Below are 22,484 nucleotides of genomic sequence, written 5' to 3'. Positions count from 1 at the left end.
CACACATCTCCATGTCCATTACTGGTGTAGCTAAGGACACCTGCACACAAAGCCTCTGGGCTCTGTGGTAGATCAGTGGCAGCGGATTGGGGTCCCTCTCCTGGAGATGTGCCCAACTTGTTCTCTTGTCATCAAACTGAAGACGTGGCCTAGTGGAGACGCTCCCTCTAGGTCAACGTGTAATAAATCAATAAATCATTAGCCAATCAAATAGTGTCACTCCTGGCTGAAAAACTGCTAAGCAGAACTCAATTTTTCCGAGCAGACTGGTAAGAAAGGCCGAGGACGCTTATCCTTAGCATACAATGTAGTGTTTTCTACAGCCTCTCCATATTCATTATATCTTCCTGGTCTTGGATGCCGGAAGCCTCTTTTTAATAACTTAAAGCTTCATGTGTCACATCCTGTCTGAATCTCAGGGTTTCTGGAAGAAACTGAAAATAGGATTCAAAACGCCAGGTTTCCAGTAGTCCTGTATCTTTGCAACCTGTGTTCCCTTTGCTCTGGAGAAAGGACACTGACGGTCAGTGTGCTGTATGCACCACTAGAGGGCACTTTGACACTTGCTTTCGAATCTACAGTTTTTCAGACGCCCGAGATTGCAAACATGTGTATCTGCTGTTGTGTCTACACATTAGTAACGTTTCATAGTTGCTCTAATGAAATGCTCTCCCTGTCCAACAATGACACTCTGCGATTCTTAACAAATATTGGTTGATGATGGGGATAGTTGCAAGAGAGTCTAGTTAATTAAGAGGAAATTGATAAAGGTGTTACACTCCAGTGGTGGGCAGAATTTTAAAGGTAGGGATTAGAAAAAAACTCAGAAGAGATGCTGCCTATGCTTTGATTGTCTGCCTTAGTAGGAAAGCACACGGAATAATACTGTGATTTACCAGACAAATAGGGCAGACTAAAGGGTAAGCCCCATCTGACACAGACGTATGGCTGGCAGTCATCAGATAAATTCAGATCCTGCTGAGGAGGAAGGGCAGACAAACACTGGGATTATATATATATCCCAAAGAACTTGGGTTAAATAGGTCTATTGAATACTACAGGGAAGAAAAGAAGGGCAGTAAATTTAAAAGGGTTTAAGGTCAGCACTGTTCTCCTACCCCCTCCCCCAATAGTCTAGAGATCATCTGAGGCTGGGGCTAACTAAGCAAGCATCAGAAGTAGAGGTGGGTTATGATTCCTTCTTTTAGACAGAAATGACTAATATTTGAAAGGACAGTGAGTGGAGAGTTGTCACCATACACATACTTACTGAGAAACTTGAACAAACACGTAACACAACGAAAACAAAGAACTGGGAGTTGGAAATTTTGGAGAATGACCACAGAGCACTGCATAAAAGAGATACACCTCCTTATGGTGGTGCGTGATCTTGAACAACCCAGCCTCACCACTCTGACCGCCTGTCTCAATACATTGTCTCCATCCCTTCCCGTTTCCAGAACACAGACCTCATCCCTGACCTCCTTGACTCCAGGAACAATCTATTCACTTAGAGTCTCAACTTACATTCCCCTTGACAAAAATTCCATGTATCATCTGTGACCTTGGGCATTATGGCTAATTTTCAGCTTACCTCCTCTCAATGCACCTGATCTGTATCCCCATTCCCATAGACTGCTTCAGTTGCAGTGGTCTCCCTATCTCCAACCCTGTCTGTACTGGCCTTACAGGTGAGAGTTTTGGAAGTCAGGGACACCTGTTTTTTGTATTCTCTCGTAAACCTAGCAGAGGGTTTTTGCATAAAATCAATATTTCAGATTTGAAGTAGAACTTAATGGTCATCTGGTCTACCCTTCTATTAGACAGTTAATGTTGAATGCTCAATGACTATTAGGATCCTATCAACCTTTAAAATTTCTTTTATGAGATGTTTAAATAAAACTACTAAAAACATTTGTGTAGAGGGTTTTGCATAAATACACATTTTCCTTTCTCTGGATAAATATCCAGGAGTGCAGTTGCTGGGTCATATGGTAGACCTGTGTTTAGTTTTTTAAGAAGCTGCCCAACTGTTTTCCAGAGTACCATTTTACATTCCCACCAGCAATCGATGAGTGATCTAGTTTCTCTGCATCCTCGGCAGCATTTCCTGGAGTCACTGTCTTTTACTTTATTCTGTTGGGTGTGTAGTGATCTCCCAGTGGTTTTACTTTGCGTTTCCCTAATGATGTCGAACATATATTCATGTGCTTATTTGCCATCTGTATGTCTTCTTCAGTGAAATGTCTGTCTATGAATTTTGGATTAGTCTTCTAATTGGGTTGATTTCTTTTTTTAAAGGGCCATTTATTTATTTATTTTTGGCTGCGTTGGGTCTTCGCTACTGCGAGCGGGCTTTGTCTAGTTGCGGCGAGTGGGGGCTACTCTTCATTGCGGTGGGCGGGCTTCTCATTGCCGTGGCTTCTGTTGTCACGGAGCACGGGCTGTAGACGCGCGGGCTTCAGTAGTTGTGGTTCGTGGGCTCTAGAGTGCAGCCTCAGTAGTTGTGGTGCACGGCCTTAGTTGCTCCGCCGCATGTGGGATCTTCCCGGACCAGGGCTCTAACCCATGTTCCCTGCATTGGCAGGCAGATTCTAAACCACTTCGCCACCAGTGGGAAGCCCTGATTTTTTTTAACCATTGAAACTGTAGAGTTCTTTATATCGTTTAGATATAACTCCTTGTCAAAGATGTGGTTTGCAAATATTTTCTCCCAGTCTCTAGCTTGCCTTTTCATCCCCTTAACAGGGTCTTTCACTGACAAAAGTTTTTAATTTTGATGAAGTTCAATTTATTAATTTCTTTCTCATATGAATCATGCTTTTGGTGTCAAGTCTAACACACTGCCTAGCCCTAGATCCTGAAGACTTTCTCTGATGCTGTTTATCTATAAGTTTTATAGTTTGATGTTTTACATTTAAGTCCACGATCCATTTTGAGTTAATTTTTGTATAAGGTGTGAGACTTAGGTCAAGGTTCAATTTGTTTGTCCATGGATGTCCAATTGCTCCAGCACCATTTGTTGAAAAGGTATTTCCATTTTTTTGACTGATTATAGGCAGTACTGTATTTTTAATTTTGTATTTTTAACTCAGTGCTATGTTGAATATAAGTAATAAAATCAGAGATCCTTCTCTTGTTGCCAGTCTTAGGGAGAAATCAGTCTTTCAACATTAGGTATAATGTTAGCTGTAGCTTTTTGTAGCTTTTGGTACTGTCTTTGCTTTTGTTATCAGGGTAAGACTTCTTTCATAACCATGAATTGGGAAGTGATCTTTCCTCTTCTCTTTTCTGGAAGAGATTGTGTAGGATTGGTCCTTTGGTCCTGAGATTCCCTTGCTAGTCTGCCTTCTTTACTCCACCTTTCAGAGTTTTCTTACCTTTGTCTTATATATAACATCCAGGGGTTTCAGTCGCGTTAGCAGAAGGGATAGTGAAAAGTACTTCTCCATCTTCCCAGAAGAGGAGTTCAGTTTTCCCATATTTTAAATGAGAACGTTGGTCTATAATGTTCTCTCAAGATCTTTTAAGCTCAGTAAATTATGTTATTCATGATATATTAAATCCTCATTTGCTTTTTTTTCGTGTTTACTGGGGCCTTGTAATCATTATGCCATAAACATGTTTTCTAGTTCCAACTTTATATTGTACCTACTCACCACCACATGCTTTCTGCTTGGATGGAGAGAAACAAAGCAAAGTTCTTGAGATGGTATCGCTGTTTCCTTCAATAAAAAGCCCAGCCCATTGTACATTTTATGAGATGGTGATTGCTTTGGGAGGAACCCCGCTTTAGAATGTGGAAGGTCCAGGAACTCCCAAATGAGGTGGAGAGTCAAAGAGCTGAGAACCCCTGGTAGAGGGTAAAATATCCTTCACCCAGAAGCACAGGCTTTATTCACTAAAGACATTTCTCATAACATTAAAATGCAAATTCAAACACTGCCTGTAAAAACTGACACCAGCATATGTTTTCAGAATGCTTCATCTTTCCATTTGCAAGCTCACGTCCCATACAAGATGGTTTAGTCTGAAACCGGCTCCATTGGCATGTACAGCAGTGTTAAACCTTGTTCAAATGTTAATGCAAGTGATTGCTGTTAATTTCCTGTTTACCCTAATACAAAAAATGTGAAACTCTATTCATTCAGCCAGCATTTATTCTCCTCCCAGATAGATCTCCCACCAGTCTCTCATTGCCTCCCTCCTTTCTTCTCTTTACCCAAACTCATTCCTACAGAAATGCCCTTCACTCTATTCATTTCTCCCATGCTTCCACTATCTTTGTTCAATTATTTACCAATGGGTTTAAAAAAAAATTAAAACAAATATAAAATTTTATACTGATTATCGAACACCAACATTTAATCTTAGCAGAACAATAATTATTCTGTACTTCAACCTGTTTCTTAGTTGTATTTTTATAGGGATGATTTTTTTCAATATAGTAGTCTAACTTTAAAAATTGAGATATAATTCATATACCATAAAAATCACCATTTTAAAGTGTACAATTCAATGGTTTTTAGGATATTCACAGGTTGTATGAGGTCCATGAAGGTACTGAGGGAGTTGATGAATGAAGAGTGTGCAGGGTGGAGTTTGAGGGAGTGGGCAGCCATGTGATGTCCTGAAGGATACAGAAATAAAGGAGAGTGTGTAGAGGTGATAATGAAAGTCCTGGGAGGGTGTGATCCCTCCATACCAAGATGGAAATGCAGAAGAGCAGAAGGTCCCAGCAGGCGGAAGAAGTCAGTCAAGGAGTCCTTAGCCTAATAGAGTTTAAATCAAACTGGGGAGCAAAGTGCGTTCATGCACAAAGCAACTGGGGACCCCTTCCATGTAACTGTGCTGGTGAATCTCAGGGTAGGGACAGAGCCCATCACTCCTCTGTGGGTAAAGTTTGCCTCAGGTCTACTCACGGTTGGCACAGTCATGGCCTCTTCTCCTCGGAGCCATTGGTCATACTATCTTTCCATCCTAAATGCCACCCCTAGAACCTCCCATTTTTCATTGCCCACCTCATGTCCTCTATGAAATACTCCCCAGTGATCCTGCCCGCAGTGAGTCTTCTCTTACTGCATCATTAAGGAAATTTCACCATTCGGAAGTCATCATATATTTGCCAGCAGCCTGATCACCAGCTGCCAGATAATCTTGGTCTTGCAGCCTAGTTCATAACCCTGCCTCCGCTGTAACTGACAGCAGCTTTCATTATCAATATTTCTTTCCAAGTGATCATTTAAAGGATCATCACCAGGTGTAACAGTCTGCTAGGGCTGCTAAAACCAAACACTATAAACTGAGTGGCTTAAACAACAGATACCTATTTTCTCACAATTCTGGAGGCTGAATGTCCCAGATCAAGGTGCTGTCAGGGTTGGTTTTTCGTGAGGTCTCTTTCTGTCTTGCAGATGGCCACCTTCTTGCCATGTCCTCACATGGCCTTTCTTCTGTGAGTGTGCAGGGAGAGAGAGAGAGAGAGGAGAGAGATCTCTGGTATCTCTTCCTCTTCTTATAAGACATCAGTCCAATCAGGTTAGGATCTCATCTTTATGACCTCATTTAAACTTAACTGCCTCCTTAAAAGCCCTATCTCCAAATACTATCACATTGGGGCTTAGGGTTTCAACATATGCATTTGGGGGGGGACACAATTCAGTCCATAACACCAGGAAAAGACTGGGGATCCCTGCCATAGAAAAAAAAAGATCTAGAACATATACTTGACTTCTGTATTTCCATGGACTTAAGGAAGGTAAAACGTTGTCTCAAGGGAATAATTACATGTACACACACACATAGACTAGGTCATCTTCAAACATTTTTCACATATACCATAGTAATTTTGATAGTAATAGTAATGCTATACAATAGCAATACTATACAATAGTAATAGTAATGCTATCCAATTCCTTGCATTTTTTTAATATTTATTTAATTAATTCATTTGTTTATTTGGTTGTGCCAGGTCTTAGTTGTGGCTGGCAGGCTCGTTAGTTGCAGCTCGCTGGCTCCTTAGCTGTGGCATGCATGTGGGATCTAGTTCCCTGACCAGGGATCAAACCCAGGCCCCCTGCATTGGGAGTGTGGAGTCTTAACCACTGTGCCACCAGGGAAGTCCCCAATTCCTTGTATTTTTAAGACTGTCACCTAAAAGGTTTTATTATAAGTTTTAAGTTATTGCAAAAGATTAAATGTCTGGTTTGAGGTATGGCAAATATTGAAATTTTAAAATAAAACTGTGAACATTACTCATTTAATCATCACCGTTTAAAAAATACAAGTTCTTAAAAAAATAAAATAAAATAAAAAAATAAAATAAAAAATACAAGTTCTTTTTTTAATGAACATAAATTTTAAATTTCTCCTTTTTCTCCTTGAACTTGTATCTCAATTCCACTTCCCCACAGAATTATATCCTGTTGTAATAATACATTTTATACTTCAGAGTCATTTACTGATCACCTTATCATATTTTTCTTCAACAAAAAGAATAAAATTAGTTTTTAAAAAATTCCTGTGACTAAAGGTTAAAGTGTTAAACATTAATCTGGATTGAGTTATTATTAATTTATTATTCCTACACAATTGATCAAAACAACCTATATATTTCGTATACTTTGAAAAGGATAACTACATGTAAAAAGTAAACTTTTATTGGAAATTCATCTATTAATGAGATGTGTTTCCTCCATTGAGTTCATATATCTATGAATGAATATTACTTCTAGAGCTCTCAGACACAATTAAACATTAATTCGATTCCTATTCTTGCTTTTATAACTAAGTGTAAACACTGAACAACTAGCTCATATAAATCGTTGGATGAGAATTGGTATACTTTTGTTCTTGCAAATCACTCAGTTCTTTGAACTCAGAATTGCATGCTAAGAATCACATGATGATCCCTGGCCCTGCCCCTCCTCCCCTCCTCCTTTCTCTCTCCCTCCACCACCCCCTCTCTCTTTCTCATATGCCGGGTTCTCTCCAAAGCATGTTACATGAATTATTTTATGTAGTCTCCTAGCAACTCTATAAAGTATGGCCTTTTATTATTCCCATTTTACAAATGAGGAAATTGAGGAGGAGATTGACTGTCCAAGTCACAAGTTTAATAGATGGTAGAGCGTGAATTCAAAGCCAGGCAGAGCCTGCACCTAGAGCCTGCACCCCTAGCCACGACTCGTCACAGTAGGTGGTGCAAGAAAGTCCAATTCTGTCCCAGTACTTGGAGCACATATTTATCGGCCAGTTCTCTAATGAGAGCGAAAACCCCAGAAATAGGAACGTTCCATAAACATTGTTTAAAAGTTCATTCAATGCATCTTCAGTCTCCTGGAGATCTGCTACCCAGCAGCTCCTGAACAAAAGACCCAGCTGCCTGGTTGGTGATCTTTAGAAAGCTAGCTGGAGGAATTGCCACGATGTAAGGTCCTTTCACAGTATTTTCAGGGATTGTCAGGCAGTGTTTTTCACCCTTTCCATCCCAGCAAAGTACATACTGGCTCTGACTCTCCGTCCTGGACAGCCTCGTATGTCCTATATCCAGGGTTTCAAATGCCCAAAGAGTTGGTCTAACTCAGCCTCATCACCCCCTGCTGAGGTCTGGTCTATAGGCTTCAATTTCTATGCCAGGCACCACTGAAATGCTGTTTGGTTAAGTCAACCCTGTGTTAGGATCTCAAGGTACTGGATGGGGGTCAGCAGCATATTTCTCTGTTTATTTTCTTCGGATTCTAGCAGTTATATCACGGGCAGTGTTGATGTGCTGGGGCTGCCGTTGCCTACTATTCAAGAAAATGAGGATTGGAGCTGTTGGCAGAGGTCCTGTGGGCATTAGGGAGGGAGGGGGTGAAGGGTGTGGTTGGAGTCATGTTTGGAAGTAAGAGGAGCCAATGGAAAAGCTTGGGTCTTGACTGTGCCCGACTGGCCAATGAAATGATCCCGTTTGGGTAACTGGCTGTGCAGGCCTGGAGCCTGGTTAGCAACAGCCCTGTACATCTGGCCACACTTTGGTCTGTCTGTGGCAGCTGATTTTGGGCTTCACGGCTATTAATCAGAGTCAGGAGTAATGTCTTTCATTCTGAGACGTCTAAACCCCCAACCACAGGCCTGTGTTCCTCCAGGGCAGAGGGCAAATGCAATTACATCTGTGACCAATTTACACAGCTGGGAGCTCAGCCTCCTGACAGAAACATTTATTTGAGATTCAAGTCTCCAGGGAGCTGGGGAGCCAGACAGGAAGTGAGGTCCCTCAAGCCTTTGTTGCTTGCTAGTCTGAGCCTTGAAAACAAAACACAACAACAGAAAATGTCAACTTTGGCTTTTATAAGCTAAAAATGAGACCACTCTCTCTACAAACCAGGAGGATTTTCGAGGCATCGAGGAAAATAAGAATATTCAAATATGACCTGGCTGCCACTGAGTAAAGAAGACTCATCCACACCAGTGTGGGCAGGTCTCATCGAATCCATTGAAGGGCCAAATAGAACAAAAAGGCAAAGGAAGGACACATTTTATGTCTCTCTCTTCTTGAACTAAGATATACATTCTCTCCTGCCCTTGGACATCAGAGCTCCTGGTTCTCAAGCCTTCAGACTCTGGGACTTATGCCAGTGGGCCCCTTGTTCTCAGGCCTTTGGCCCCAGGCAGAATTAACTATCAGCTTTCCTCGTTCTCCAGTCTTCAGATGGCAGACTGTAGGACTTTTTGGCCTCCATAACCATGTGAACAAATTCCTATAATAAATTTCATCATATATATATATTTATGTGTGTGTGTGTGTGTGTATATATATATATATATATATATATATATATATATATATCCAGAACAATATATATATATCCCATTGGTTCTGTTCTCTTTAGAACATTTACTAATACATCTACCAATGGGCATTTGGGTTGTTTTCACTTTTAACTATTATGAACAATGTTGCTTTGAATATTAGTGTATAAATGTTTATGTGGACATACATTTTCATTTTCATTTCTCTTGGGGGTATATGTGGGAGTGGAGCTGCTGGGTCATATGATAACTCTGTTTAACCATTTGAGGAACTAACAGTTTCTCAAAGCAGTCGTACTATTTTATGTTCCAACCAGTAATATATGAGGTTCCAATTTTCTCTACATTCTTGCCAACACTTGTTATTTTCTGTTTTTTTTTAAATTACAGCCATCTTAGTGGGTGTTAATTGGTATCTAACTATAGTTTTGATTTGCATTTCCTGATTGCAAATTATGTAGAGCATCATCTGCTTGTTGGCCATTTACATATCTTCTTTGAAGAAATGTCTATTCAGATATTTTGTCCATTTTTTAAATGGGTTGTCTTTTTGTTGTTGAGTTGCAATAGTTCTTTATATATTATAGATATGAGTCCCTTATCATATATACGATTTATAAAAAATTTTCTCTCATTCTGTGGGTTTGTTTTCACTTTCTTGATGATATCCTCTGGAACACAAAAGTTTCAAAATTTAATTATGCCCAGTTTATCTCTTCTTTATTTGCTTATGCTTTTAGTATCATATCCAAGAAACCACTGCCTACCCCAAGGTCACAAAAATTTACACCTATGTTTTCCTCTAAGAGTTTTAGTTTTAGCTATTGCATAGGTTTTGATCCATTCTGATTTGTATATGGTGTTTGATAGGGTCCAAATTCTTGTTTTAAATTTATTTTTGCATGTCTATCCATTGTCCCAGCACCATATGTTGAAAGACTATTCTTTCCCCATTGAAAGGTCTTGGCATCTTGGTTGAAAGGCAATTGACTCTAAATGTGAGAGTTTATTTCTGGACTGTCAAATCTATTTTATTGATCTATATGTCTGTCCTTATGCCAGTACCACACTGTTTTGATTACTGTAGCTTTGTAATGTGTTGAAGTTGGGAAGTATGACTCCTCCAACTTGGTTCTTTTTTTCAAGATTATTTTGGTTGTTCTGGATCCCTTCAAATTCAATTTCAATATGAATTTGGGGTTAGCTTGTGAATTTCTGAAAAGAAGTCAGTTGGGATTTTGATAGAGATTGCACTGAATATATAGATCAATTTGGGTAGTATGGCCATCTTAATAATACTAAAGCTTTTGATCCCTGAACCTGCGGTATCTTTCCACATTTTTAGGTCTTATTTAATTTGTTTCAACAATGTGTGTAGTTTTCAGAGTGTAGTGGCTCTAACGTTTTTGGGGGGTTAAATTTATTCCTAAGTATTTTATTACTTTAATGCTATTATAAGTGAAATTTGTTCTTAATTTCATTTTTGGTTTGCTCACTGCTCCTGCATAGAAATACAATTGATTTCTGCATAACCTTGATGAACTCATTTATTAATCCTAACGGTTCTTTAGTGGATTCCTCAGGATTTTCTATAACCAAGATTAAGTCATCTGAAAATATAGTTTAACTTCTTCCTCTCTAACCTGGATTCCTTTATTTCATTCTTGCCTAATTGCCCTGGCTAAGGCCTTTTGTATCTCAGCTGTCTAAGGAGCTGAATTTCTGTTATCAGTCATCACAGAAGGACGACATCACAGAGGTGCTCCAGCTCCTTCAGCCAGGCAGCTAATGCTTAATATTCAACCTACCCCCAAATCGAGAGATACATGCTCCCCAGGGTATATTTCAATAGAGCAAAACAAGTCTCTGGCACTAATCAGGCATGTGCTTGCTCAGTTTACTACAGTGTTCCCAGGTAGGGAGTTGGGACAACAGGAAAGAAAGAGAAGAGGAACAGCTTTGGATGTAGAACCCTTTCTGTGAGGGCTAACACCCTTAGGGCTGCAGCCAGAGAGGGAAATGGAGGAGCTCGCAGAGGAAGAGATTGGGGCTCACGCAGACAGAACTGCAGCCATGACCTGGACAAACCTCCCGGCTCCTGCCTGCCATCCGCACTGCCCACTGCAGGTCGAAACAGAAAAGAAAATCACTGCTTTTTCAGGCTACTAACCAAGTAAGCTCTTTTCTTCTCAGACTTGGAGTCAACAAATTCTGTAGGCCATCCTAATTAATGAGGAAAGCTCCAAGTCAGGCATGTTTTTCTAATGTTTTCAAGCATTCTGTGCTTCTAGCACTTCCCTGATTGGCTGGGCTCTGGAAGGTATCCAAAGAGACTTCTGAGACTGTACATACTTGGGGCGGCTGTTTGCTGTGAGGTGGAAACAGACCCTTCTCCCTCACTGGAGGTAACATCACGGCCCCCGTGACTTCAGCAACAAGATGAAATAAACGTCTTGGTTTGCGGGCAAACTGTGCAGAGCAGGCTTTGTGGGGCAGCCCTGCAAAGGTGGAAGAGCTATTCAAAGGTTGCCAGAGCCCGAGAATAAACTGGCTTTGATGAGGCTTATGGACACAATCCAGTTTTTAGCAAAATCCATGCCCAACCTCCTTGAAGTGCCCCATTGAGAAAACGGCTTGAAAATAGGTTGAATGACATGGGGAGCAACATCGGTAGAATAGATTTAATGAGCCAAAAAATGTGGTTTCAAATGCCCCTCTGAGTGCCACTGCCTGGCTTTGCCAGCAGATGTAAAAATCTGTGTACTGGGGAAAACTCAGAGAGACACAAAGCAGTGCTTATGCAAACTCTAAGCCAGTCAGCTGCATTCATGTTCAAGTCCAGAAAATTTACTCATGTGTAGAAAGATATGTCTGAGCTGAAGGGGAATTGTTTATGGTCCTGACTGCACGGTAGGGTTGGGGGCAGGGTGTGTGCAGAAGGAAATCTCTCGGATCTCCTCCAGAGAGTTTTTGGCTGTGCTTTGCCTTTGGCTCCCAGAAAGCGGGGAGGAGGTTGTTTACTGTACAGTCAGATCCTGATTATTCAGGGGCTGATTATCCATTTCATGGATTCACTGGCCTTGGGCCTCTCCTCCTTTTTATGGGTTTCCTGACTTTTGGGGATGCTGTTACTCGGCTGATGCCAAATAGTAGAAAGAATGAAAAGAGACTAAAAATATTTTTACCGTATATGAACAATTCCTATAAAGGATTTGATCACGAAAAGGGAGCAAACTGTGTCATTAAAACAGAATCTGGGGCTTCCCTGGTGGCGCAGTGGTTGAGAATCTGCCTGCCAATGCAGGGGACATGGGTTCGAGCCCTGGTCTGGGAAGATCCCACATGCCGCGGAGCAACTAGGCCCGTGAGCCACAACTACTGAGCCTGTGCATCTGGAGTTTGTGCTCTGCAACAAGAGAGGCCTGCGCACCGCGATGAAGAGTGGCCCCCGCTCACTGCAACTAGAGAAAGCCCTCGCACAGAAACGAAGGCCCAACACAGTCAAAAGTAAATATAAATTAAAAAAAAAAAAAAAAGAATCTGGGGCTTGTTGGGGGGATTTCTTTCTCTGCTCTCTGTATGTGGTGTCTTGAGCCCCTACTGCTGTTGGGACTCCGTAGCAGATTTGCTGGGGAAAGCTCTGGAAGGCAATGCTCATGAAGTGAAGATGAGGAGAGAGAGCAGCCAGCTGGGCTCACAGTAAGGAATGTTGACTGCAGAGCGTCAAGCAAGGCAATGGACCCTGAAGAAACATTTGGGCTCTGACTACACTTGGTCTACAGCTGCTTATGTGTCATCAGAAGGATTCAAGCGCCATCAGGCTCCTAGACACCAAATGCTCAGACACTTGGTAACGATGACTTGAGGGGGGTCAGTAGCAAATGCCCAGAGGCCAGAAGCAAAAGTACAGATCTGTGAGGACATCTGGTGAAGCCAAACCCCAAGAAAGTCATGGAAATGGATAATGAAGATATTCATTTCCACAGGAGAAGTTGCATTAACCATTGGGAAGGCAAGTGGGATGACCTTTCATAAAATTAATGGCAGAAGAATCATATGACTTAAAAAATACCTTCCTTTAATAAAGATTTCTTAGAAGGAACTAACTCTTTTATGTTAATATACTGAAGGCTAAGAACTGATTAATGTCATTACTTTGAATTGTAACCTCTTCATTAACCTCTCTCACTTTCCTTTATTAGTGACCATTTATATTTTTTAATTTATATGATACATTTAATAAAATGATTGCAATTATACTTTAAATTTGTAATTAGGATTTTTAAATAATTCACATAGAGCTTTTCAAAGAGTTCTTCCCTGCTCCGTCACTCTTGTCCTTTCCTCTAATCTCACCACTTAATTCAAAATGAAAGTTTTTATTGCAATTGAAACAGAACAGGAATTATATTTCAGTCTTAAGTCTTTAACCTTGCTCTTGATTTTTTTCCTGTTGTTATCAAGTTTAAGAACATTCAGGGCTTTGGGTTCAAATATCTATTATTTTTACTGGTGAGGTTGACAGAAGCTCCCACCAAAGACAAGGTGTGTTATAAACTAGAAAAAGCGATCCTAAAAGCTTTCTCCACCCCTCACTGCTAGGATGTTGCAGGAAAAAACTAGTTTGACAAGAATAATAGTCCTTAAACTTCTTTAGTCCCAGTTAACTTTGAGATTCTAATAAAATTTATGGATTTTCTTCCCAGAAAAGTCCACATGAACACAAAAACACGGATTCCTTAAAGCTATTCTACTCTGGTTAGAGTCTCCTGAAGCAAAACTGCGGTTCTACAGCTGCATCCATGGGAGATGAGCTTTAAGGAGGATTTAGAAACTTTTTCTTTATAATCAACATAAAGAAATGAAGGATTGCCAAAAAATTAGGAAAGGAATGCAGTGGGGGAACTCAAAGGAAACAGAGGTGCAAAAAATGAAAATAAGTAAACTCATAGAAAAAATGCAAAGAGAAGATTATGGGAAACCTCTTGTGGTAACACTACATGGGAGTTTATTCTGTCTTAATCTCAGCAGCACCCAGGGAAGGGAGGACCCCAGAGTAAAATGATCTGCAAAATTGCTTTTCGGAAGCAATGCAATGATGCTGACAATAACTTGAAGCAAGCATGTGAGAGGACAGCTGGGAGGAGAAAGTCTGAATTCAAAAGACCCCAGCAGGAGATGCCCTGTGACAGAATCCGACTTGACAGGCGGAGGCATGTACTTCTGCTGTCATCTCAAAACAGAAATCTCAGGCGACATATTTAGTATGCTCTTGAGAATCCACTGTGTGTCAAAGGAAGAGCAGGCATATGGTCAAGCCACAAGGGAAAACCTGCCCTGAGTGTTGGAGATGACTCAGACCTTCGTTCCTATTCCTAATAAAAGAAGGAAGAAGGCAGCTCTCTCCTGCTATGGGATGGCTTGGTTAACTACAAGTTGATTGAAGATGCATCGGGAGTGCCGACTGTCTTTAGGCAAACTGTACCGCAGAGCTAGCCACTGGTCTAGCATTAACCTATATTTAAGGGGTTTGGCAAAAACATGTCTAACCAAGCAGTTTGAAACTGATGGGTTTGTGTTGAGGAGTCTGTTACTGGATGCTTCCTCAAATAGCAACAAATAAATCAAGAGCTCCTAAGAGTTATGCTTTGCTCTAAGTACAGTGTGTTGTTGTAGTGGTAGAGATAAAATTCACAGAAACATTGTTATGAGTTTTCAATGACAGCATTATTTCACATTTCTATGCAACTGATATTGTCTTGATCAGGAATAGAAAATGCTATGTGGAGATTATTCAGAACGTCTGGTCAGAAATCTGGCCAAAATAGCCTTATAGATTTATTCCCTGAGACCTCCCTTCGCCCCCAAACACATAGCAATAATATATAAAATAGGCAAACAGTAAAGGATATGTAAATATAAAAACAAAATTAGAAAGACATTGTGCATCATTACTGTTAGCTACTGTTAACAATCTCTGAAATCTCAGGGGTAAAATACAATAAGAGTTTATTTCTCACTCACATAAAGTTCAATCAGATGTCCAGGGGCTGCCTTCCATGCAGTGACTCAGGGACCCATGCTCCTTCAATTCTATAATTCTTCCATCTCTGAAGAGTACCTCACTTCCAGCCAATGACTAAGAGAAACAGAGAGCATGGGACATGATGTGGCAGAGGTTTTTTTCGAGACAGGTCTAGAAATGTCATGTATCACTTCTGCCCACATTCCTTAGCCATAACTTAGTCATATGGCCATACCAAATTGCAAAGGAGGTTATAAATGTAGGCTAGTTTTGTGCTGTGAAAATAGAAGAAACAGATTTTAGTAAACACAAAAATGTCTGCCTACATAGTAAGACATCCTTGTGGTCCAAACATCTCCATGGGGTACATGTCTCCATAGACCAATGGCAGAACAAAAACACAAAACAATAAGCAGGAAGTAAAGTAATTGGCCACTACACTGCAGCAATGCAAGCATAAAGAGTAGCAAAAAGATTCAGCTCCTGGAAAATGAATAGTGCTAACAGTGATTCCCGTAAATTGAGAGGCTGGGATAGGTTCACTGCTGGAGTCTCTGACTCAAGAAAAAAATATATTGAAAAATGCTGCTTGATGGAACCATGTATAAAATACTGCATATCTGGGGAGGTAGATGGACATAGACACAGCCTCTTAATCAGAAACTGAGGCAAGCTTCCATTATATCTGTGATTTCACTGTTATCATCAAAGGGCCAGAGAGGTCCATTCAGACTTTGTAATGAATAGAGGCAACTGTAATGACAGAGGCAATTGCAAATCCTGTAGACAGGGAGGGGTCAGAATAGAAAGAATGATTTGGGAAAAAAGTCAAAGACAAGATTATCCTACAAATCCCAATTCCAAAACATATCAAGGAATATAACACTAAGCAAACAAACAAAAAACAGAATGATGACAAAAACAGCTTCCAAAATTAACAATCAGGAAATAAATTGATTCTGGATAAACTTGTAAAGGACATTCTGAAAAAGACCTAAAAATAATTATGCCTGGAATACTCAGCAAGATAAGGAAATTATATCCATGAAGTAGAACAGGAGATTATATTTCTAAAAATCAGCCAAGCATAAATAAAACAGGAAGATATAAAAAAGAATCAAGGGGGCCTCCCTGGTGGCGCAGTGGTTGAGAATCTGCCTGCTAATGCAGGGGACACAGGTTCGAGCCCTGGTCTGGGAATATCCCACATGCCGCGGAGCAACTAGGCCCGTGAGCCACAACTACTAAGCCTGCGCGTCTGGAGCCTGTGCTCCGCAACGAGAGAGGCCGCGATAGTGAGAGGCCCACGCATTGCGATGAAGAGGGGACCCCGCTTGCCGCAACTAGAGAAAGCCCTCGCACAGAAACGAAGACCCAACACAGCCAAAAATAAATAATAAATAAATAATAAATTAATTTAAAAAAGAATCAATTAAAATTTTAGAAATAAAAAATATTAATTTAAACAAAAATTATCATTGAAAATTTTTAAATATTGGGAGTTTACAAAAAGTGAAATTACTGCATATTAAGGACTGAGGATGCAATTTAAGTGGTAGACACAAATATACTAACTAAAAACCAAGGAGGACTGAAAAGAAATAAGATTTAACTCTAGAGGCTAGGAACACAGTAACAGAGTAAACCTGAAGTTAGTAGAAGAAAGGAAAGAAGGAGAGGATGTGAGGGGAAGTGATGTTTTTTTACCAGCATGTGATACCATTTAAACAAAAGGAGTGTATTTCATTCTTCATTTTGCTGGCTGGAATGTGGAGGTGATGATGAGACCTGGATACACCATCTGAGAGTGTGGGATGGAAGCCATGAATTGAGGATGGTAGGATGAGATGGACTCTGGTTCCCGACACCATGAAGGCTCTGGATCCACCTGGAATGCTTAAACTGTTAGGAGAGAGAAAATACATTCCTATCATGGTTAAGCCACTGTTCTTTTGGCCTTTGTACATTTCACACATATAACGATACATCCAAAGTAATAAAATTATGAAGATTCAATTCAGCAATATATAAATCTGAGGGAGGATGGGTGCACTGTTGTTTATCTTATTGTTATTCTTTAAACTGTACCAGTGATGTGAATTTTTAGTGTCCTCACGGATGGCTTTTGTATGCAGAAATAATGATTTATGTTTATTTGTTCCTTAAGAATTAATATTCAATTATTAACATGATTTTAAAATTCTAGTGTACTTTAGAAATGCTATCATTTTATTTGTATGTCTAACTGATTTTTCTAATAACTTTTTTAGAGAACTTTGTAATACTTGTTTTCTTCTACAAACTTAAAACACCTTTCCTATAGAGTATACCACTCCAATAGTCCAATATTTATAAATATATTGTGATTTCTTTCTAAGTACATTGTTAGAATTAACAAACAAAACTGCCTCAAGTACTTAAATAACTCTTCAGAAATATATTAAATTAAAAGTACTGAAAAACTTGTTTTAAAAAATGTCTTCAATACATAAAATGTCAAATTTATACAAATAATTTATCTTCTCCTTCCTCCTCCTATCTTTTTTAGGAGAAATTTTCAATCATATACGAGAAAGAATAGAATATCCATCACTCAGATTCAACAATAAAAATTAAAATTTTTTGTCCTTTTGTTTATCTGTTTCTTTCCTCCCTTTCTTTATTTACTAAAATATTTTCAAAACAAATCCCAGAGAGCCTAACACCCTGTACACTTCAATATAGCTCTCTAAAAATATAGATATTTCCTTAAAGACCTCAATGTCATTATCAATCACAACAAAATTTACAATAACTTTTTTTGTATCACCCAATTCCATGTCCATAACCACAGTTGCCCAATAATCTCAAAAAATTCTTTTTACACTTGCTTTGGCCTAATCAGGATTCAAGCAAGGTCACACAACACATTTGATTGTTTTGTCTCCTGAGTCTCCTACAAACCACAGTACTCTACCCTCCCTTTTCCTTTCCTGAAGAAACTGGGTCAGTTGTCTTGTAGAATATTTTCTATTCTGGATTTACATGTTTACTTCCTGGTATCATTTAATATGTTCCTTTATCCCCTCATACTTCTTGTAAATGGAAGTTATCTCTAGACTCTTCAGGTTAAACTTAAAAAAAAAAAAAAAGCACTTTATACAACCTTCAGAATGGGAGAAAATATTTGCAAACAAAGCAACAAACAAGGGATTAATCTCCAAAATATACAAACAGCTCGTGCAGCTCAATATCAAAAACACAAATAACCCAATCGAAAAATGGGGGGAAGATCTAAATAGACTTTTCTCCAAAGAAGGCATACAGATGGCCAACAAACACATGAAAAGATGCTCAACATCACTAATTAATAGAGAAATGCAAATCAAAACTACAATGAGGTATCACCTCACAACTATCAGAATGGCCATCATCAGAAAGTCTACAAACAATAAATGCTGGAGAGGGTGTGGAGAAAAGGGAACCCTCCTACACAGTTGGTGAGAATGTAAATTGGTACAGCCACTATGGAGAACAGTATGGAGGTTCCTTAAAAAACTAAAATTAGAACTACCGTATGACCCAGCAATCCCACTACTGGGCATATACCCTGAGAAAACCATAATTCAAAAAGAGTCATGTACCACAATGTTCATTGCAGCTCTATTTACAATAGCCAGTACATGGAAGCAACCTAAGTGTCCATCAACAGATGAATGGATAAAGAAGATGTGGCACATATGTACAATGGAATATTACTCAGCCATAAAAAGGAACAAAATAGTGCCATTTGCATAGATATGGATAGACCTAGAGACTGTCATACAGAGTGAAATAAGTCAGAAAGAGAAAAACAAATATCATATAATATTGCTTACATGTGGAATCTAGAAAAATGGTACAGATGAACTTATTTGCAAAGAGAAATAGAGACACAGATGTAGAGAACAAACTTATGGATACCAAGGGGGGAAGGGGGGATAGGATGAATTGGGAGATTGAGATTGAGATTGACATATATACACTACTATGTATAAAATCGATAACTAACGAGAACCTATTGTATAGCACAGGGAACTCTACTCAGTGCTCTGTGGTGACCTAAATGGGAAGGAAGTCTAAAAAAGAGGGGATAGGGCTTCTCTGGTGGCGCAGTGGTTGAGAGTCTGCCTGCCAATGCAGGGGACACGGGTTTGAGCCCTGGTCTGGGAAGATCCCACATGCCCCGGAGCAACTAGGCCCGTGAGCCACAACTGCTGAGCCTGCGCGTCTGGAGCTTGTGCTCCGCAACAAGAGAGGCCGCGACAGTGAGAGGCCCGCGCACCGTGATGAAGAGTGGCCCCCACTTGCCGCAACTAGAGAAAGCCCTTGCACAGAAACGAAGACCCAACACAGCCAAAAATAAATAAATAAATTAATTAATTAAAAAAAAAAAAAGAGGGGATATATGTATACATATAGCTGATTCACTTTGCTGTACATCAGAAACTAACACAACATTGTAAAGCAACTATACTCCAATAAAAATTAATTTAAAAATTGCATAAAAAAGCTTTGAGATATTCACACACCATACAGTTCACCCACTGAAATGTACAATTCAGTTATATTTAGTATATTCACAGGGTTGTGCATCCATCACAACAATCAGTGGAAAATATTTCATCGCTCCCAAAAGAAATCCCATACCCAATAGCAGTCATTCCCCATTCCTGCCTCTCACCCCCAGCCCATTCTGTTTCTATGGATTTGCCTATTCTGGACATTTCATATAAATGGAAACATATAATATGTCATTGTTTGTGAATGGCTTCTTTCACTTAGCATAGTGTTTTCAAGGTTCAAACGTATTGTGTCCTGTATCAGTACTTCATTCCTTTTCTTTGCTGAATAATATTCCATCATATGGATATACCACATTTTATCCATTCATTAGTTGAGGAACATTTGGGCTGTTTCTACTTTTCTGGGTACTTTTAATAATATCACTATGGATATTCTCATACTAGCTCTTGTGTGCACATTTGTTTTCATTTTTCCTGACTATATACCTAGGAGTGGACTTACTGGGTCATATGGTAACTCTGTGTTTAATACTGAGGAACTGCCAGACTATTTGCCAAAGCGTCTATACCACTTTACATTCCCACCAGCAATGTTGGCAGGTTCAACTTTTTTTTCAAGAAAACTGTGTGTATATATCTACAATTTTAATATAAAATTATCCTACAAATTGAATGTTACTATACTCCAGCAGTATCTAACTTAAAAATATAATAGAAAATAGGAAATCTTCCATATCAGCAACAGAAAGCAAGGAACAAACTCAATAAAAGATGAGAAATTCTGTTTTGGAGAAAAATTAGAAAACATTATTGAAGGAACTATGGAGAAAAACATCCCATGAATTCAAAATTTTAAATATAGGTTTGTCTTTTACCAAAGATCTGCATCCAGGAAGAAATGAGGCCAGTGCCAGGGACTAACATACCTCAGATCTTACAGCTACTACATTTGAAAAGAGATTTTTTAAAAATACATTGTAAAAAGAGAGTGAGAGTATTTGTTCAACATAATGAAGGAGACTTTGATATTGATGATCTCTTCAAGGGAGTAAAACATTAAGCGTATTTTTGTTACTTGATTGTTTTATCTTTTAGAATACGTGATAAAGTGTTATAGATTATTGAAGGGTTTTATCTCCTCACCAAAGTATGTAAAACTTTAATAATGGAGAAATAATTATACCATGTCATGGATGATAAGGCTAAATGTCTTAAAGCTATTCTCTTAAAATTAGTCTCTATATCAACCAAAATCCCAACAGGATGGTTTTGACAAACTGATACTGAAATACATATAGAAAAGTAAGGGACCAAGATACAGATGTTTAGTATATGGCTATTTAATGATGACTGTGTAATACAGGTATAGGTATATACAAATAGTCCAATAAAACAGACTAGAGACCTAGAAACCAAGGTGATCCTATGTGGAAAATGGTATTTGCCAGGGTTAACATTACATATCAGTGAGGAAAAAGATTGCCTATTCAATAAATGGTTCTGGAAAAATGGGCAATCCATACAGAAAAAACACTCGGGGCCCCATCCAACGTTAAATATAAAATAGATCCCTGGTGCAGTAAATATCTAATGGTAAATAAGGAAAATTTTATTTTTATTAAAAAAATAAGAGAACATCTTTATGTTCTATAAGTATGAAATAATTTTTTAAGCAATGTATCAGAAAAGCACAAATAGAGAAAAAATAAGTTCAGGTATATTAAAATTAAAATTTCTACACAGTAAAAGACCAAGAGCAAAGATCAAAACAAACAGAATGGGAGAAGGTATTTCCAGTGAATACAAGTAAATAACAAGAATTATATAAATAATGTATTTATAACTTTAAAAAAATCAATATGAAAAAGATAAACTATCCAGTCGAAAAATAGGCAAAGGATATAATTAAGCAGTTCACTGAAGGGGACATCCAATTGGCTAATACACATACAGAAAGGAATTTAAGTCTCCCTAATAATCAGGGAAATGTAAATTAGAATAGATGGACAAAAATTTAAAATTCTTATAATTCTATGTGATGGCACATAGAATGGTTATGGATACGGTTCCTTCACCTAATTATCAAGAGTATTTCATAGGAAGAGTAATTTACCAAAAAACTCCACTCTAGCTTTTGCTACTTTTAACTGTGAGGATGCCTTTGGCACCATCTGACAAATAACGATGTTTCCAATAGTTTCAGCAACAAGGAAATCTCTTACCTTACTTAATAGGAAGTTCAGAGGTGCTTGTGTGGGCTTAGTTATTGCTGACTTCAGCCGTTCAAAAATGTAAACAAGGACCTTGTTACTCCCCCTGTCCTTAATGCTGTTCCAGCATTAGTTTCGCCCTCTAGCTGGGCCCCTTTTGTGGGAGGAGGGCTGTCAGCAGTATTTGGGGCTCAAGCTTCATAATTCACATCCACTGGGGGAAAAGGAGGCTCTTTGTCATCGTGGTGTAAAGGGCCTTCCCTGTGGTCTGATAAAGCCAAATTGGATCACTTGCCAACTCTGGACCCTGTACCCATCCCAGACTTGAATATAAGAAATGGGTTTGCTGGAATTAACTTAGATGTCTGGAGCTGGGTCAATTCCTAAGCATGTTGCTGTGGATGAGGATTGGATTGGGTGCTGTGGAAGTCCATTGCACCTCCTGTGGGCATATGACTCCCAAACACCCCAGATATAGACCTACAAAACCCCAGAAATAGGAGCGAAAGGCAATATCAATTTTAAATACAATTACATGACACTTTACATAAGGCTTCATTAAACTGTTTTAGTCATTCCTGAAGGCAGGACAGTGAGGAATCTCCGAGGAGAGTGAGAAATTGAGCTTTCCATGCATCTCGGCTTGAGAGGCAAACCTTGGAGTGGTCGACTCTCACAGCCCCAAACAGCACTCAGGGGCACCATTTTTCCTCTCAAAGGTGATATTGATAGGAGAAACATGCCGTTGTACTGCAAGGTTTTTTCGCTTATATGCACTGCTGGAATTTGAGATCCTTAAATTGCCTGGAGTGAGACCACAGGCACAATTGCCAGCACAAGTATTGTCATGGTAACCAGAAGCTGTATTCCTATTCTGATTCTAAACTTGACCCATGTCTTGAGTGTTCGCTC

The 22,484-nt window shown here is 39.2% G+C and overlaps 1 protein-coding gene and 1 long non-coding RNA gene across 7 annotated transcripts in view; one reads left to right on the top strand and one right to left on the bottom strand.

Annotated features, from left to right (window-relative positions):
- MYLIP (myosin regulatory light chain interacting protein) overlaps positions 1 to 22,484 on the bottom strand; it is a 100,669-nt gene that overhangs the window by 1,359 nt on the left and 76,826 nt on the right. For all 6 annotated transcript variants that reach the window (XM_082415216.1, XM_082415219.1, XM_082415218.1 and 3 more), the window contains 2 exons: positions 14,818 to 16,720; positions 5,327 to 5,453 (listed from right to left, as the gene is read on the bottom strand). The gene's annotated coding sequence lies outside the window, so the exon portion shown is untranslated. The remainder of the gene's footprint in view (positions 1 to 5,326; positions 5,454 to 14,817; positions 16,721 to 22,484) is intronic.
- The window catches only part of LOC309638869, a 344,192-nt gene that overhangs the window by 253,046 nt on the left and 68,662 nt on the right, over positions 1 to 22,484 (top strand). The gene's annotated exons all lie outside the window — the stretch shown is intronic.

This window comes from Balaenoptera physalus, assembly GCF_965194825.1.
Source record: "Balaenoptera physalus genome assembly, chromosome: 11".
NCBI classification, from domain to species: Eukaryota; Metazoa; Chordata; class Mammalia; order Artiodactyla; family Balaenopteridae; genus Balaenoptera; species Balaenoptera physalus.
Note: the sequence above shows the minus strand (reverse complement) of the source record. Positions and strands in the feature narration are given on the sequence as shown.